This window comes from Megascapheus bottae, chromosome 26 (assembly GCF_031878675.1).
Source record: "Megascapheus bottae isolate mThoBot1 chromosome 26, mThoBot2.hap1, whole genome shotgun sequence".
Taxonomy (NCBI): Eukaryota; Metazoa; Chordata; class Mammalia; order Rodentia; family Geomyidae; genus Megascapheus; species Megascapheus bottae.
Window position 1 is genome coordinate 20,703,929 of NC_143534.1, and position 19,895 is coordinate 20,723,823.

Below are 19,895 nucleotides of genomic sequence, written 5' to 3' on the forward strand. Positions count from 1 at the left end.
CAACCTCAGAAGCCAGCCAGTCAGGAAGAGGACATTTCTATGACTCCACCATGTTTCAGTTTCATCGACATAGGTGCCCCTTTCAGGTCTCTAAGTGAACTTTCCTTCGACCTGCAAACTTCTAGTCACATGAACACCAACACATGGGACTCCTCTTTGGAGAATTAAATGTTCATTTTGCCTGCATTTCTTATCCTCCCCACCAGGCTTTATTCTATATCCCACGTGGTAGTGAGTGTTTAGCCCAAAACCTAGACCAGATCTCAGTAGTGTCGTATTTAAAAAGGCAATGCATAAACATGTATCAACAGTTGAGGAAATAAGTAGAGAAAAAGGAGGAAGTGTGTGGCTCAACATGGTGCCTGTGGTAGGAACTGAGAGTGGCTGGCTGAGATTTACCTTGTCTCTCAATGGCCTTGAACCTGCAGGTTACCTAATGTTTGCATACCATGACATGATTTTATTAGCTACCACGCTTACTGTGTGCCAGGCACCGTGATTTATGCCCTCCTTGCTGGTGAATGTAGCCTTCTCTGCCTATTTTACTTAGCCAGGAACATTCTCAATCAAGGGTACAGAGCTGGAAGTTTAACATTTTCTGTGGGCACAGGGTATGAACAGTTTGATATTTGAGAAGCTCTCCCAGGACTCTCTTTGGTTTCTTTCTCTTTCCCCCACTCCCTTAGATCCATTGTTATTCTTGACTTTTATTTTATTGTCAATGAATGTTAACTTTCTGCTTTGTTACCACCCAGAGGCTATACATCTAATATGATTTCACAAATTAAATAAGGATATGATGAGCTCCCAAACCACCATCCACACAATATGTGTCTCGGTGAGGAAGAATATGTTTTTATTTTTCTAAAAGCTTCACAAGCAAACTAGGGCACTCTGAGGAATGCTTAAAAATGAACATAAACATCCACCCAACAGAAACTTGGTACAAAATTTTAGACTGGGTGGGCACTTCTTAGACAAAGAGCAGCACGTGTGCTTTTTGCAATCGCTAAAACTCAGAGCCAGTGATGGCAGTTTATAATCTTTTGCATGAATTACACCTAAAAAGAGTGGTCTCCTTAAGGAAACTAAGATGCAAATTGGGAACACGGAAACATGGATTCTATAGACATTTTCTAGTGGGTGTATATGTCTATTTGATCTATCAGCTTTTTCCGACTATAAAGACGTTTTTTAATACTATAAGGGGAGGAAAAACACCTCAGGTTTCACTTTTTGAAGTATTTGGTCTTTTGAAAACCTTGCCTCCTTTTAATCTTCCCCCCTCTCCCAAATACACCCAAGGACTTGAAATTTATTGGGAGTTTCATATATACATCGAAAGAAAATGAGTCCCCTTGCTTTAAAACTTAATTGCACAGAGCCCTTTAAGACATCATTCGAACCAATAACTTTTTACAATGTTGGCGTGAACAAGGACATAGGGAAGGCACAATGGGAGGTTTGTGGGTTGCACTAACAGGAACACTTCCACCAGATGACAAGTCTTTGATCTTCAGGCCTGAGTCCTCAACATACAGCTGTGACCCATGGCTCGAATCTCCCAGACGGTGACCCGCTGGCAGCATGGGAACCACTACCTGCAACTCCATTCTTACTTGTATATATTTAACAGTCCATGATTTTCTCTACTTCAGTTGTAAGGAAAATGTGTTTCCAATTGGGGTGATAACAGATTTTCTTGTGGTTTGACTCCACACTGAGTGAGCAGAGGCTGGAAATAGGAGTTTTAATTAGAGTTGGATGAACTTGGAAATGATATGTGTGCATATCCAGTTTGGGGAATTTTCCAAAAAGAGTTGAAAATTCCCAGGGTTGATTTGAACTGGAAAGGCTTTTGCTATTTTCCTATCTGCAAGGCATGGTATGATTGTAGCAGGGAGGCCTAACCCAGTAACAAGAGATGAGGTTGGACTATCTGCCTGCTGAGTGATTTCCCAACCATTCCACTGAGCTGTGTCCTCTGCTACTGTTCCAAGGGAGACTCCACTGTGGGTTGTTTTTTTTTTCCCATCCAGACTCCGAGCCTTGGTAATTAACTTCAGATGACACATTGCACCAGAACCACTTTTGCTGGATGGGGCAAAATATTTGATTGTGTTTCTGGATGGAATCTTGAGTGGTGTCTATTCTGCAGATGGTAGAAGAACATATTGTATGCTAGTGTTTGAATGACTCTCACCACTACCACCTTCACCAAAACTCATGTTGAAATGTAATCTGGATGGAGAGGTAATAAGAGAGTGGAAACTTATCTAACGATGGAATCTGGAGGTGGAACCTCTTGGGGAGGGGTTATTTTAGTTAAAGAGGCCATGAAAGTTGTCCAAATGTAGCAGAACTGGGCTCTCACTCCCTTCCCTCTTACCCTCTGTCTCTGTATTTTCTTTTCCCCTCTTCCTCTTCCTTTTAATTTTTGTGTGGGTACTGGGGCTTAAACTCAGGGCTTTGTGCTTTTGCTTGCCTTTTTCATTCAAGGCTGGTACTCTACCACTTAAGCCATATCTCCACTTCTGGCTTTTTGCTGCTTAAATGGAGATAATTGTTTCAGGGGCTTTTGTTCCTGATTGGCTTGGAACCTCCATCCTCAGCTCTCAGACTCCTTAGTAGCTGGGATTATAAATATGAGTTACCAGCACTAGGCTTCCTAAGAGGAGGAGGAGTGACATGAGCTAGAACATTCTATGTGATGTTTTGTCTACCTCAGTCTTCTCCAGAGCGCCTCCAGCCAGGGCATGTTACCTCAGGCTGCCATAAAGACTTATTCTCTCCAGCCTCTGGAGCTATGAGTTGAATAAGCCTTTATTCTTAATAACCCACCACATCTGTGGCATTATAATGTTAGAATGGGTTAAGACAGCATGTCTCTGGGATCTAAGGTTCACCTGCACAGAAGTTGAAAGTGGATTCTAATTACTAAGTTTGTCTTGTGGGTTTCTCTTTTCCCAAGCCTTCCACAGGAGGGCATTAGTGCCCAGACACACAGACATAACACTAGCTAGGCCTGTCTTTAAAAGACAATTTGAGATCCATGTGTCATCTCTCACCCTCCATCAACAGTCCTTCTAGATTGAGAGTTCGATTTTCTTTAGTGTTTTCTTCACTGTTTCTTTGCTTTTCAATGTTGTCATTTCAGAATCCACAGTCATTCCTATTCTTGATGTGTGGTTGTGATCACACCCTAGTATTTTTGAAGTACAATGGAATATTCCTCATTCTCCGTACTTAAGTTTTAAAATTTCATGATGTTTAACCTGCTGTGTTACTCAGTATATTGTCACCATGATGAAACACCTGACATAAAAAGAAATGATTTCATTTTATTGAATTCAGGATAGTTAGTGATTCCGTTGCCTCTGGGTTCCTCACAGTAAGGCTTCATGTCACGTGGTAGAAGCTAATTGCCTTTTGCAATTAGAAAGATAGAGAAAAGAAGAGGAGAGTGATGGAGAGAAAAGGAGGGAGAGAAACAGAGAGGAAGAGAAAGAGGAGAGATTGTTAGAGGGATACAAATAGGTAAAAACAGCATAACAGAGAAAAACAGAATGAGGAGGAGGAGGAGGAACAAGAAGAAGAAGAGGAAGGGGAGGAGATGGAAGGGGAGGAGGAGAGGAAGAGAAAGAGGAGGGAGCAGGAGGAGGAGGAGGAGGAGGAGGAGAAGGGTAGGAGGGAGAAAGGAAAAGAGAAGATTGGAGAAATAAGTAAAGTAGCAGCAGTGGCTACTTATATATGACCCCATCTAAGCCTTCCAGAATGTTCCCCTTAAACAGCTCCACACAAGCTGAGGATGAAATCCTGTTCTTTTAACATATCCCCAAGCCAACTCAGAGCATCTGACTGAAGATTTAATAATGTCATCTTGCAACTGTTTTTCTGTTGTTCTGGTACTGGGGTTTGAACTCAGGGCCTGGGCACTGTCCAAGCTTCTTTTACTCAAAGCTACTGATCTGCCACTTGAGCCACAGTTTTGCTTCACCTTTAGGTAGTTAATTTGGACATGAGTCTCCCACACTTTCTTGCCCCAGCTAGCTTCAAATGGTAGCCCTCAGATTCAGCCTTCTGAGAAGCTAAATTATAGGCAGGAACCACCAATGCCTGGCATCTTCCAAAATTATCTTTGAAATCAGTTTGTATCAATTAAGTCACTTGCTTGTGTCAATGTTAATTTAGGCTAATGTAGCTGTCTGCCATGCAAGTCTTACACTGCTGGAATTTCTTTTTAAGGTTTGTTGGTCTTGTATCTTTTGGGGATAGGATGAGAGGGCAGATAGGTGGTCATTTCAACTGAATAAAGGAAGTCATAGAAGATGTGGCTCACCACTTGTGATTCAGTATCAAGACACAATGGGACAGACACACTCTAGGCTTCCCAGAAGTGCTGAAGGCCCAGCATGAGGGGATGGCCCTACTTTGTGGCAGAGGAGCCACAAAACAAATGCAGGTGGCAATGCAGGTATCTTTGACTTAGATTCTTTCAGTATAAGCCCAGGAGCGGGATAGCTGGATAGTTTCTTTCTTACTGCTTTGTTACACACAGATCTTTGTCAGAACCACCCTACCAACATACATAGTGGCCTGGCATGGTCCTAGGAGCTATAGCAGTAAAGGAGACTGTGAACTATCTATTATCATATGTCAGAATGCACATAACCCACAATGCCATCTTTTCTGTAGGCTTTACTGCCTAATACATAGGCCAGAAGGACTTGGCTGCATTCTGCCAAGATCCAGCCATCAAATTTTACCTATCATGCCAAGAAAGAATGGGGATGCTCTCATACACTGCTAACAGCTCGCCTGCTTTCCAGTCTATTCTGATACAAGCAATTGCTGAGAAAGTTATCTTGCTATCACTGCAGAAATAATTTACAGATAATTTCCTGGTGGGTGCCAGTAGAAAATATTTGTGATCTCAGCTATTCAGGAGATCAAGGGATTATGGCTGGAATTCATCCTGGACAGATAAAAACCAAGAGACTCTTATTCTCAATGAACTAGAAAAAAATCTAGTCCAGGCATAGTCCAGGTAGTAGAGCCAGCTTTGAGTGAAAAAAACCCATGTGAGAGAGCAAGATCCTGAGTTCAAGGCTCAGTACTGGCAGAAATGCACAAAATTTCTCTGATGTCTAAAAGATAAGAACATAGGATAGATTGTACTTATAAACTGCTTTGTTAAGTGGCAACTCCTTTGCACAACTACTTAAGAGATGATTTTAAAAATAAAAAAGAGAGAGACAGGATTGGCACAGTAATAGCTTTTCCAACTTGGCAGTAACAGGTGGACTCTATAATGAAATGGTTACCTTGATCCAAAAAATGGGTTTCTCCCATATCCTGCCATGCTTTCTGAAATTGTTCATATACCACAAAATGTATAATAAAAATAATTTAGTTTCCTCAGAACTTAGTCACACTATCATGATGCATGCAGAAATGACTTTGGGATGCATTCTCCAGTATGGTGCAACATTTTCTCAATTTACAGCCTGTCTTCAGGCTGCCAGTTAAGACTGCCAAATGCTTCTGAGATTGTGGCCAGTTTTGTGGTGTCCCTAAAAATCATCAGCAATTTGAAAACATTAGCACCTGGCACTAGTCAGACTTCATAGAAATGCTTGCCTCTATTCATCACCTTACTCTGGAATACCAAAGCATTAACTGCACACAAATATATACATGTATATATAATATGTGCACACATACATGTATACTCATATGTACATATATATATACACATAGAACTCTACACACATCTAGACACAAATATATGTATGTGCGCACACATATACGTATAATAATAATGCACGGATACATGCACACATATATACATGAAATTAAAATTCTACAGGCAAAATGCAATGTTGAGAAACCAATTTAGAGGAATGTATCCCCTACTTTGACTGTTGAAACAACTGAAACCCAGTGGCTTTGCTGGTTACGTGGAAGATAAAGTGTCGCAAACATCTGTCTCTCCTCAAATCCTTTTTAGCTTGTCTTCATATTTGCAGAGTCCATTGGCATCATGATGTCATGGTTATGTGGCAGGATGAAACAATTTATTGCTTTGTTCAATAAATGGATGGGATATGTTGGCTCAGTGGCAGACATTGAACTAGATCCAGGAAAATGAAGCAGAAGGACGGATATAGCTTATCTTCAGGGATCTTGCTGTTTACTGAAAGACACAATCATCACTTGACACCAGAGAAGAAGAGAAATGTCTACATCAAATTCTAGATTGTGGATCGTGATGGTGGCTGCCTGGGGACGTCCTTGAAAAACACAAGCAAATGTGAGCAAGAACACACCCAGCCAGTGGGCCGTGTGAGGACGAGAAGTGTAGAAGGTCACTTGCAGGGACCTGCAGCATGAGCCTGTGCCCAGGGGAAAATGTGAGCCAGTGCCATCCATTCCTGCTCTGATCTCTACCTAGGACAGCTCTCTCCAATGATCCCCAGCTCCTTTCTTCTCACAGGTAAGTAGTTGATGAGCTGGACACCCACGGTGATTCATACCTGTAATCCTAGCTACTGAGGAGGCAGAGATCTGAAGATAAAGGTCCAAAGCCAGACTAAAAAGCCAGCATGGGAGATATGGGTCAAGTGGCAGAGTGTTAGCCAGGAACACAAACACTCAGTAACGATGCTGGTGCACTGAGTTCAAACCCTAGGCCCAGTTAAAAGGAAAAAGAAAAATCCAATGATTATCAAAGAAATGCAAATCAAAACAACTCTAAGATTCTACCTCACTCCAGTCAGAATGGCCATGATCAAGAAATCTAATAACAACGGATGCTGGCAGGGACGTGGCCAGAAGGGATCACTGCTACACTGTTGGTGAGAGTGCAAACTCGTTCAGCCACTATGGAAAGCAGTATGGCGATTCCTCAAAATACTAAACATAGAACTCCCCTATGACCCAGCAATTCCACTACTTGGCATTTACCCAAATGTCCAGAAATAAGGACATACTAAAGCCACTAGCACAACGATGTTCAAGCCCCAGGACTAGGAAAAAAGAAGTATAGTTGAAGCTGGATGTGGTTGTGTCTGACAGTAATTCCTTTACTCATTCTGGAGGGTGAGGCAGAATTATCAAGAGTTTGAGATCAGCACAAGCTACGAAGCGAAACTGTCTCAAAAGACAAGTATAGGTGACCACAGTTGGAAACAAGAGGTCTGCCTTGGCTTTGAAGAAGAATCTAGCCTGGATGTGGCTTTGTGGCTTGTAGCTATTAGGATGTGGTTTGTTCTCCCAGGTTCATGTTCTAGAAGACTTGTGATGTTGAGGCTGTGAGATATTTAAGGGTTGGGACCCAAGAAAGGGCCCTGGGGACACTGCCGTCAACAGGGATTCCCTCATTCTCATGAGACCCAGTCTGTTTTTACCGGAGAGTTGTTATCAAAGTGACAAAGCCCCTTTCCATGTTCTACTTTTCTAAGTTAACACATGAGCTCCCTCCCATTTTGCATGCCCCATGATGCCATCTTTCATTCAGCACTGCCAGAGATAAAATCAATAAGGCCATCTGATGGTAGACTTCCAGCCTCTAATACTTAGAGCCAGATAAACGTTTTCCCTTCACACATCATTCAGTCTCCGGTATTTTGTTATAGCCAGGCTCTGGAGTAGCTGTTTGAGAGCTCACACTAGCTCCTCTGAGAATTCTGGGGACTTAGCTCAGTATTGCTGACAGCCGACTTTGGTACAAGGTATATTGGTCCTGAGGAATAATTAGTTGTCAACACAATTGCACTTGAAAACAAATCAGTGTCTTTGCTGCCTCTCTTAGGTATAACAAGCCATAGAGAGAATTCTACTACCTTTGCTGCCTCTGGCCACTCTGTATGGCACCGGAAGCACTCTCTGAATGACACCCATGGCACCATCTTACTTCACATCTTCGATGAGTGTTTCCACCCTTTGTTGGCAAAGATAGTAATTTTCAAAGAGATTTTTATTTTTATTTCTCTGTGTGAAAAAAAATGGACTGAAAAACACTGGGTTGATATTTCTGGCAAGTAGTTTCATTGGCAAATGACCATCCAAGGGAAAATATCATAGAAATTTATTTTCACAGAAATCTGATCAGATTTCCCACAAGCAGAAAATCATGGTTTAGTGAAAAAATACCAACATTTGTAGTAGTTTGTATGCGTATTTCAACTTATTACAATACTCAGAGGTAATAAATGCAGACTAAGCTATCAAACTGAATGCTGGCTTTCATTGCAGTATACAAAATATTAGGGATACTTTTCTTGTTATTCTCCCCCTTCAGGGATTCAAACTTTAAACACAGATGATAAAGAATGACAATATAAACTTTAGAAATATTTTCTTTGCTTGTGTTCATGGGTAAGCAAATACCCCAAAACCTAAGTGTTTTGTTCTATAAATACATTGTAAACTAAAGTAGTATAATCATGTCTATAAGTATAAACCTTTGAGTTTGATTACTTCTGAGTCTGAGGTATTTTTATTCAAGTTTGAATGTTAGAATTAGCTAAAATTTTCAAATATAACCTTTGGTTAGCATGTGTACTTTGAAATCTGTATCTAAGGATATTTCCAAGAAAAGCATCACTTTTGGTGTTTTGTTTTGTTGGTGATACCAGGGATTTGATCTCAGGACCCCAAAGAACATTCTTGCTCAGCTTTCCTGCTGGCTGGTACCCCACTACTTGAATCACTTCTCTAGCCCAGGTTTCTACCACTTAATTAGACATGATGTCCCATGGACTTTTCTGCCCAGATTGGCTTTGAACCACCACCCTCCAGATCTTAGCCTCCTGTGTAGACAGAATTAGAGGTATAACTTACTGACACATGCCTAGAGACAATGTAGTGATGAACTAAGAAAAACAGAGAACACTTATCTACAGAGCTCTAAGAACAGCATCCAAATATCTGTTTTGTATTTTTTTTTAGTAATAAGATCTGATTGATCCCAAATAAAGCAAAGCAAAAAAGGAACCTTTAGAAGAACGCTAATGCCTGCATATTTTGGTATATTAAATATTCTAACCAATAAATCAAGTACTGTTTACATATAAAATGATATTGCTGTATTCAAAGGAAAAACAGAAGAGATTTTCTGAGTGCCAAAACCTATTTCTTCCTAAATGCTGAAAGAGCATTATTAGTAGTAATTCTCACATTTAGCATCTGTGAAATAGCTGCTTCTATGAGAAAACTATTTTGGGTCAACTTAAGGCCAAAAATAATGAGTTGGCAGCTAGCCTTTGTGTATCTAGTGAAACTGCTGCCAGTTACTAAAAGTGATTTTATTTTTCATTTCATTCTTGGGATATATTTCAGAAAAGAAAAAGAAAAAGTTATTGGTGCATTTTTGTCCATTTCAATGGGCAGAATATACTTTTTTGTCTGAAGTTGCAAGACCGACTGTGCTCAGTGACCAGACAATTACGAGAAGCTGCGGGTGTGTTTCTGTGGTTTAGCAAAAGAGCCAACTCGGAAGGAAAAGACATTCCCAACATTTTCGAAAGCTAGATAAATACAGGAATGAAACACAGATGAAAGATGGAGCTGTTCTTCGTGGTGTCTGCAAGATTCCTCGACTTTCTGGCATCCACGTTTCACCTTCCCGGGTGTGCATTTTGACCTTCCAAGATGGCGTCTCTCTGGGTTTCCCAAAGGGATGCTTTCTGCAATGTTGGCTAGTATTTAATGAGTTGTTTTTTTTTCAAAACACCAAAGCAGAAACAATCACAAGACCTAACTACCATTGAACACAACCACTGGACCTGGCAACCCAGCTGACAGTATCCTCCTATGCCAATTTAATGTCATGGTATTCAAACCTATTTAAGTCTGATCAGTGCTGGACTGAACTGTTTAGACAAGATTAGCTACCAAGACTGTTACCTGCTTCTATTCTTAACCTAGTTGAACATGAGGAGGTTAAGAGAAAAGAGAAATCTCCATCCAATCCTGACATACATTAAGGCTTAAACTCAGGACCTGAGCATTGTCCCTTAGATTTTAATGTTTTCCCTCAAGGCTAGAGCTCTATTATTTCAGCCATAACTCCACTTTCTGCTTTTTGCTTTCTAACTGGAAAGAAGAATCTCATGGATTTTCTTGGTCAGCATGACTTTGAGCTGCAGTCCTCAGATCTCAATCTTCTGAGTAGCTAGGATTATAGATGTAAGTCACTGGTGCCTGGCCAAAATCATATTTATGTGAAATCCAATATTTTGCAACCTTGACATCTTTTCTTAGCTGGCAATGATTTTAGACTTACTAGACTATATTATCTACACTTACTAGGATGTGTGTGTGTGTGTGTGTGTGTGTGTGTGTGTTTATTCTGAGGCTTGAGCACAAACATAGGCCTTTTGCACTGTCTATTGGCTTCTTTTCGGTCAAGACTGGTGCTTCACCACTTGAAACACAGCTCTACCTCCAGCTTTTTTATGTATATATTTTTGCTAATTAAAGGTAAGTATCCCATGAACTTTTCTGCCCAGGCTTATTTGAAATTGTGCTCCTCTGATCTCAACCTCCTGAGTCACTGGGATCACAACATGAGCCACCAGAACCCAGACAGACTTTACATTTTTAAACAATACCAAATACAAGACAGGCTTTGGGTCATTGATGACCTGTATTTATCATTACTGTTAATGTCGCTATCTGGTGCCCTTTTTCTAATCACTAGGTAGAAGATAATTTATAGCAAGGGAAAGGATTTCTTAGCTTGTTTAACTGCCAGACAAACCCTGTGAATTCAACCAAACATTGAAAGCCCACAGTGACAGATATAAAAATAAGCTTCTGAAATTTGCCAAGTTTTAAACCCTCAAACAACATGCAAATGCTTTGTAGCTTTATGTGACTCTTTTGCATATATTTAAAATGGCGAAAGAGTATCTTTTCTTAAGCTGTCAGAATAATAGTATACCTCATGTAATCACAAAATATCTGACAAAAAGTGAAGATGAAGAAAAAGAACCAACTGTTATTCTGTTTAAATTTTCGACAGTTAAATCTATACTAGCTGCTGGCAGCAACTAAGCATAGAGTATTTTTTAACCAAAATTGTAAGTAATAACCTTTCACAAGTTATTATTTACATCAGTTTAACTTACCAAGCCTGCCTTAGAAAAGTCCTTTCATCAGAATACAACAATAATAAATAAAACCAGTCAAATCTATTACCAAGAATTTATCATTTTAACAAATAGGGCCCAACATTTTACAGGTTAACTATTAGGTAAAATTCCTTCTGTACATTTTTTTAAAGACTGCAGCAAGCTCAGAAAATCTCCGAAAACAACCTATACAACAGCATGACAAAGGGCAAAGTATCTCATACCACTCAGTCTAGAAATTGAATGCCTGCTTTTGAATTAGTATTCCTCTGAGCTCAGGAGAAAGGGCTGAGATGTCATTGCATTCCATCTTTAGTGGCTATTAGGTAAAGTGGTGCACCCCTTTCTGTCCATTTGCAGCTGATTGGACAAGGAGTGAATACTTCTCCTAAACTGGACCAATCAGGGTTTTTTGTTTTTGTTTTTGCTTTTGGGTTTTTTTTTTATATTTTTTATTGTAATTAATAAAAGGGTTACATGATATTTGCCAGATAGAAGGTGCATTAATTCACATACATTGATACCCTTTCACATGTCTTGGTCCCCATTACCCTCCCCCCCCACCCCCACCATCTTGTTTTCCCCCCTTCCCGTTGCTCCGAGCACAGTGGTCTTGTCCATTTGCCCCAAGTAAATGCCAAACAAGCCGTGCTTACTTCTTCCCCAAAGGAAGGAAGGATCAAACGTTCTATAAGGCAATCACACACTTCTCTGACATCTATTTGAAGGGAATAACATAAATCTTTGAACATGCCATTTAAAACTAGATAGAATGCAAATTTAGTTTCCTTCCAGGTGTGTGTGTGTGTGTGTGTGTGTGTGTGTGTGTGTGTGTGTGTGTGTGTATGTGCTTGGATTTGAACTTATGACCTTGTATTTGTTGAATAATGCTCCAGTATTACTTGAGCTATTACCCCAGCCCACCCCCACACCAAGCCCTTCTTACTTTAGGTTGGTTGGTTTGTTTTTGATGTCAGTACTGGAGCTTGAACACAAGGCCTCACACTCATGTTTGACTTTATTATTCAAGGTTGTGCTCTACCACTTGAACCACATCTGCTTTTTTATTTATCATTTGGAATTAAGTTCCTCAAGGACTTTTCTGCACAGGCTTTCTTCATACCTACACTCTCAGATCTCAGCCTCCTGGATAGTTAGAATTACAGGAATGAGCTATACACTCTCTGAGCTTTAGTGTTTGTTTGTTTTAAATAGGCTTCTACTTTTCGCCTGTCTCAATATAATCCTAGGTTTGTTTCCCACAAAGCTGGGATTACAAATACGTGCCTCTAGGCTTAGCTTTGATTTTATTATTTTTTTGTGCTGAGGAAAATATAAAATGTCCTAGACAGACTGTCCTATAAATATAGCACTACCACAAAAGCCAGCTTGTGCTACTCCTAACTTCCCCTAGTTTCCTGTAGTCTGAAGCCATTGTGGTCATTCTGTTCAGCATCATGGAGCTTGCGAAGCGCACTGTCAATATTTAGAGTGAATCCAGCTCCCATCCGTGGTTTCACCATCACCAGGGCTTCTCTGACATTTCCCTTTGAAGAGGCCAGTTTGGGATTCCTTTGTGGTCAACATGTTGGCGTGACCGGTGAAGCGGCTGGCCTAGCTCTCTTGCCATCTGAATGCCTGGAGGTCAGTGGTTCTCTAGAGCTGGCACACTTGCCTATCACCTTAGGAGTGCAATCAGTGTGTTCATTCCTGGTACTATTCGTAGAGATTATACCAGTGGATTTTAGGCTGTGATAACAAGCTGTATACTTTTTGTCATTTATTTATTTATTGTTCAGTCATAGGGCTTGAACTCAGAGCCTGGGCCCTGTCCTTGAGCTTTTCTGCTCAAGGCTAGTGCTCTGCCAGAGCAGAGCACTTGAAGCCAGAGCACTACTTCTGATTTTCTGGTGGCTTATTAGAAATAAGAGTCTCATGGACCTCCTGCATGGGCTGTCATTGAATCAGGATCCTCAGTTCTCAGCCTCCTGAGTAGCTGGGATTGTCGGTGTGAGCCACTAGCGCCTAGCTCTGTATACTTTTGAACAAGTCTCATTTTGCTCCTACACAGGTAGACCAAAGATCCCATTTTGGGAAACTGTGCTGCAATGAACCATGGGACATTAACTAGTGATAGTAGAATGATTCCACAAGCCTCTGGAGGACTTCAAGTAGTGAGGAGTGTTACTGTTGACAATATGTGAAGTGACACAGGGAGCTTTTCATAATAATATTGATGTCATTTAGGGCAGCTCAAAGTGAGACCTTGCTGGTGAGAGATGTTTTAAAAAGAGAAAAGAAAATAAGATAAAAAGGAGATTGGATAGAGGGATCTAGAATATACCTCATTGAAATGGTAGATTGTTAAGTATGGCCTAGTACTAGAGTGCTTGCCTAGTGTCCACAAAGCCCTAGGTTTGATTCCCTGGTACCACATACATAGAAAAAACTGGAAGTGGTGCTGTGGCTCAAGTGGTGGAGCTCTAACCTTGAGAAAGCCGAAGGACAGTGCCCATGCCCTGAATTTAAGTCCCAGGACTGGCAAAAAAAAAAAAGAATTAAAGAAAGCCAAAGCATGAATTCAGGTGTTGAAGTTTGAACTTCCTTAATTATAAAGATGTTGGTCTTGGAGTTATGGCATAGTTGGCAGAATGCTAGCCAATGAGCAAAAGTGTCAGATACTAGTTTCAAGTCCTGGTCTTAGACCTAAAAATAGATAAATAAATCAAAATATAAACAAGTATGTGTACATGTATATATATGCATATGTATATAGGTACATAATCACACATGCGCACATACATATACGCATACACATACCACAGAGGCATGAACAACTTAAAATATCATTACTATGAACTACTATATCATTACCTTTATGTCCACTAAGTTTATTTGGCATAAAGTAAGAATATACAAGGTAGGATCCTATGGCTTATGCCTGTAATGCCAGCTACTTCAGGAAGCTGAAATCCAGCATTGTGGTTCAAGGTGAGTGGCCAGAAAAGTTCATGAGACTATTATTTTCAGTTAACCACCAAAAATCTGGAACTGGTCTGGCTTGAAAGGTAGAGCACCACCATGACTGAACAGAAGAGCCAAGCAAGAGTGTGAGGCACTGAGTTCAAGCCCTGATACTGGCATGCACACACACACACACACACACACACACACACACACACACACGAATATACAAGTTACAAGAGCAGCAAGAGAGTGCAAAACTGCTCAAACTAGAGTGAACCAGAGCCTCAGGGAAGGATGCGAAAGGTTTGAGCTGGAGAAGCAGGCATCATAAAGCAAGTATCTTCCTGCCAATTCCCCTCCCTCTTCCTGCTCTGCCTCAAAAAGCAAAAGTCCATTTCTCAACCAGGTTCTGTCCAGCTGAACTAACCATAAACCCCAGTACCCTTGGCCACACGTTTACATCCGGGTCCTTTAATCCCCAGCTTCCTAGAAGTTCCCAGAACCAGGTTTTTTGGGGGTTTCTTTCTTCCTTCCTTCCTTTCTTTCTTTCTTTCTTTCTTTCTTTCTTTCTTTCTTTCTTTCTTTCTTTCTCCTTCCTTCCTTCCTTCCTTCTTTCCTTCCTTCTTTCCTTCCTTCCTTCCTTCCTTCCTTCCTTCCTTCCTTCCTTCCTTCCTTCCTTCCTTCCCAGTCCTGTGGCTTGAACTCAGGGCCTGGGCACTGTCCTTGGGCTTTCTCTAGGCTAGCACTCTACCACTTGAGCCACAGTATCACTTCCAGCCTTTTCTGTGTATGTGGTACAGGGAAATTGAACCCAGGGCTTCATGCATGCTAGGCAAGCACTCTAGCACTAGGCCACACTCCAGGCTCTCCCCACCTATTTTAGAAATGCCCTGGAATTTGCTCAGAGGCACACAAGTCAGCTGTGTGCAATAAAGGATTAAATAATGAACACAAAGCAGGGCTGAAAGCATGGCTCAAGCGGTAGAGCAGCAGCCATAAGCAAGCCAATGGGAAGTCCTGAATTCAAAACCCAGCAAAAAAAAAAAAAGAAAAGAAAAGAAGATGCAATTATTTCTCTCTGTTTTCTATCTTCACTGACACTTGTGAGTTGTAGTTATTTAGTAACACATGAACAACTGGATTATCCCAAGTATTTCAGAGAATATGTGAAATGTGAGAAAACGGCCCAAACCTTCCAAGGTACATTAAAACAGAAAATGTATTCATAGATGACATATTATGCAACTAGACCCAGATTTCCTAGGTGACTCTGGTCTCTAAAATCCATTCACTTGATGCATAAACATCAATAATGTTTTCCTTTCCTGCACTAGGTTTCCAAAGACTATGAGATATGATCTGGATTCTTCTTTCTGTCTCTGGCCACTACATGCACTACGGGGCCTAGGAGATCGCCAAGACAACTCCTTCGGGTCTGCCCAAATTGAACTGTTCTGCTCTCTCTCTGCCAACCCTGGGCACATTTTCTGGTTGTATTTGCAGCCATCTCACCAATTTCCTGCCTTTCTAAAAGTTATGGCCGCAGCTGTCACTTGCCTGGTAGAGCCATTTGTACAAACAAATCCAACATCACTATGGGGAAAGGAACTTAATGACTTTTATAGATGTTCTTCTCTTTATTTGTTGACTCCTTTCTTTATCAAGAAAGGACTTGTATTGCTCTTTTGGTAGAATGGAGGGTTGACGGGTCCTGGGACTTGAACTCAGGGCCTGAGCACTATCCCTGACCTATTTTTGCTCAAGGCTAGCACTCTACCACTTGAACCACAGCTCCACTTCTGGCTTGTTTTATTTTTGGTGGTTAATTGGAAAATAAGAGTCTCACAGATTTTCCTGCCTGGGTTGGCTTTGAACCATAATCCTAAGATCTCAGCCTTCTGAATAACTAGGATCACAGGTGTGAGCCACCAGTGCTAAGTACATTGCTTGTTTTTTTTTTCTCCAGCTTTTTATTACTCTCCTGAATTACAAATTTCATATCTCACAGACTTCGTATAGTTCCCAAATTGTTTTCAACAGCTGTGTCCATATTCGTAAGTCACTAAGCTGATGCATTTGAACAAGACAGTGTAAAAAGTCATAGCAGCTAGGAGCAAGTGATTCCTGGGACATCCTATTGCGAGCAGGGCAGTGATTGGCCGACTTAGCAGAGAGCCCTAACCTGGAAAGCGTCTCATGCAGGATTAGCTTTCAATGGAATTGACTCAGGAAATCCTTGTTGACCTCTTGGCAGTGTTTAAACACAAAGCCTTTTGAAATTCACTCTTCTTTTGGCTTCTAGAAATCCCTGCTAACCTGTTAATTTCTCAAGTTTACTTTGACAGTTCTTCTTCCTCATTTACATGTCCCCAAAGTGAAAATGGAGACACCCCCCAGGCTTCTCTAAACTCTGCCCCTAACCTCCCATCTGCTCTCATTTTTGGCCTCAGACCCGTCTGATGAAACTTCGCACATCTCTAGACAAACTGTCTGGTATGTAAGCTGTAAAATATGGCTAGTCTGTACTCATAGATACTGAAAAACACCTTATATTTTAAAACCAAGGTAAAAAATTTATAATGATTATATATTGACCTAATAATATTTTTAGTTTAACTGGACATAAATAAAACATATTCCTAAAATAGATTTTATATTTTTCTTTTAATTTTAAAAATTATGACTACTAGCTATTTTAATATTTTGTTAAGTGACTTATATGACATTTCTATAGAATAATATTCCTTTATGCCCAGCAATTCAAACCCACTATCCAAGCTGAACACACTGGAATTCAAATTCCATTCGGTGTCAGTCTCTCATGGCTGCTCTTTCATAGCTACTACAGAATACACCTCAGTTGACATGAGGTAGATACCTGGCATGGTGCCAGTCACTGCAGTAAAGGAACTTGTAGGACAAAGAAGATAAACCTAGAATGAATTACATATCAACAGAGTGGCAGGACAACTCTGACAACTACAAGTAAAGCCTGTCAACATTTTTTCACTGGCAGTTGGAACAGGAATGGTTACAAGACTGGGAAGTAACACGTCAAGTATTTGACTCAAGCAGAGCAGTAATAACTGGAAATACCATTGGCAGGAACATGTTTAAAGAGCAGATAATGTCAACAGGACGGATGCATTTGTTTTAGAGGTGTTAGCAGTTGCACATTTATTATGTGACATACTCACTGCAGGTAACAAAACCACCTTAATGTGCCAGTATTATTTGTGAGGAAGAACGTTCTTCATGACCCTCAAATCTGGAGTCATTTCTTCTCCATTCTCTATTTCCTCTATGTAAGTAACTATTTTTCTTATCTCACCAACATCCAGTCTACCAGGCCCACATTGCTTTCCTTCTTTTAGATGATGGCCCCATGCTATACTCTTGGTGCTGAAAACACCCCATGGGTGTAAGACCTATCTTGTTTTGCTCTAGTTCTGAGACTGGTACATCAACTCAGTACCTTTTGCCATTGGTAGCACTCTATCAACTGAGTCATGCCTTTTTTATATCATTTTAGATGGATAAGTGGTCAGTCATCCTCCAGTAGAATAACTTGAGAGGGCAGAAAAGACCTAAATATAAGCCATAACTTTCCTTGTTTTTGATGATTATTTGGAAATCAGAGTCTCATAGACTTTCCTGCCCTGGCTAGCTCCAAACTGCTATTGTCAGTAGCTAAGATTATGGGTGTGAACCATACTGAGTGCCAGGGTTCCTCACCTTCTTTATTCTTTCTCCCCCATCCCAGTCCTGGGGCTTGAACTCAGGGCCTGGGCACTGTCCTTGGGCACTCTTTGCTCAAAGCTAGCACTGTGCCACTTGAGCCACAGTGCTACTTCTGGCTTTTGCTGTGTGTGTGGTAACAAGGAATTGAACCCAAGGCTTCATGCATGCTAGGTGAGCACTCTAACCACTAGGCCATGCTCCCAGCCCTATCTTCTCTTTATCCTTATAGCCTTGTTATTCTAACATATCCTGACTGTGAGAATGAGTGAACTGTTTCACACTTCAACACTAGAATATAATTCATGCATGATTGAATTATCTATTGATTAGCATGAGAAGAAACCACAGTTATGCATCAGGAACTGGCACATGGGAATGGAAACATAATATGGGAACCTCATGAAATTCAAAACTTTTTAGAGTAGTCTAGAAATATTCTTTGTAAATGGTCTGACAATTGTCTAAGTCTGTGCTATTATGTCAGGCCCTTTACTAGGCTACTTCACTTTTATGGTTTTTCTACAGTTTTAAAATTGTTATTATAAAGGTGATAGATATACAGAAGGGTTAGTTCCATAAGTCAAGTAAAGCATACATTTCTTTTTGGGCAATGTCACCGCTTTCCTCACTCTAGTTTCAGTGACTTAAAAGGCTGTATATTTCTCACATCTTAGTCTGCCCAAGCCTTGTTCAACAGCAGAATGGATGGCTTTAAATTAGACATCCCTTCTATTTTCCAAGTGTGAAAGTGCTCATATAGAAGTGACAGCATTTTTAATCACTCATCAGCAATTTGAAGTTGGCATTTCCATATGTTTTTACAATTTACTTTATAACATTGTTGCTTTAAAAGATACTTTTTATGTAACATTCTTGCTTGAAGGAGCACAAAACCCTAATTTATGTGCCATGAAAACAGATTTATAGTGGAAAGATTGACATTTCCAAATGTAAATTGGGTTTAATTTCAGAAAATCAACATCAAATCTTTCAACTAAGTCTGAAGGATAGATTAGAATAATTGCCTAAAAGATTACCACTTGACATTTTAAGAGCATTAGTTCTCCTAAGATGTTTCATATTTGATGTATCTAGATTAGAACAGAAATGATTAACTAGATTCTGACTCTTGTCTGCAAAGGTTGTCTTGATACACATCTCAAATATATAAATACATCTGGTTACCATAAACTCCAAATTAAGATAATAAATGGTAAAATTATATTATACATGGAAATAGCAATAGAAAAATAACTGAGGGCTGGGGCTGGTGACTCATGCCTATAACCTAGCTTACTCTGGAGGCTGAGATCTGAATATCGCATTTGAAGCCAGCCAGAGCAGTAAAAGTCTGTGAGAGTCCTACTCCAATGAACAAGCTAAAGTCCAGAAGTGTATCTGTGGCTCAAGCAGTAGAGTACAGGCCTTGAACACAAAAGTTCAGGGATAGTGCCCAGGCCCCCTGTATTTCATCCCTCAAACTGACAAAAAAAGGAAGGAAGGAAGGAAGGAAGGAAGGAAGGAAGGAAGGAAGGAAGGAAGGAAGGAAAAGAAAGCACAAATGAAGGGGTTGAGGATTTCACTCAGTAGAAGTGCAAGACATTGGATTCAGCACTCAGGTCTGCAAAAAACTAAAAAGGTAGAAAAGAAAAAGAAAAAATGGGAAAGAAAAGCGAAAGAGCTAATATTTTAACCACATTTTTCCTAAGGCATGTAAGTTGTTTGTTTGCTATAAGTATTTTTTCTTTATTGTATTACTTTTTATTTTATTCTTGAGGGTTACAGTTACGTTCATCAGGTAGTAGGTGCATTACGTCTCACACATTGATACCCCTTCTCTGTTTGTGTCCCCCTTTCCCTGCTCCCACCCCCTCCTAATCATCCTGTTTTCCTCACTTCCCTTCCCTATTTCAAATAAACGAATAAATATATAGACAATGTACTAGGTAACAAAGTCAGATACAGTAACCACATGAGATTAACCATAGGGGGGAAAAGAGAAAAAAAAACTGCACATAGTGCATTGAGAACAGCAATCACATAAGATAA

The 19,895-nt window shown here is 40.3% G+C and overlaps 1 protein-coding gene across 1 annotated transcript in view; it reads right to left on the minus strand.

Annotated features, from left to right (window-relative positions):
• Odad2 (outer dynein arm docking complex subunit 2) overlaps positions 1-19,895 on the minus strand; it is a 116,139-nt gene that overhangs the window by 9,560 nt on the left and 86,684 nt on the right. The gene's annotated exons all lie outside the window — the stretch shown is intronic.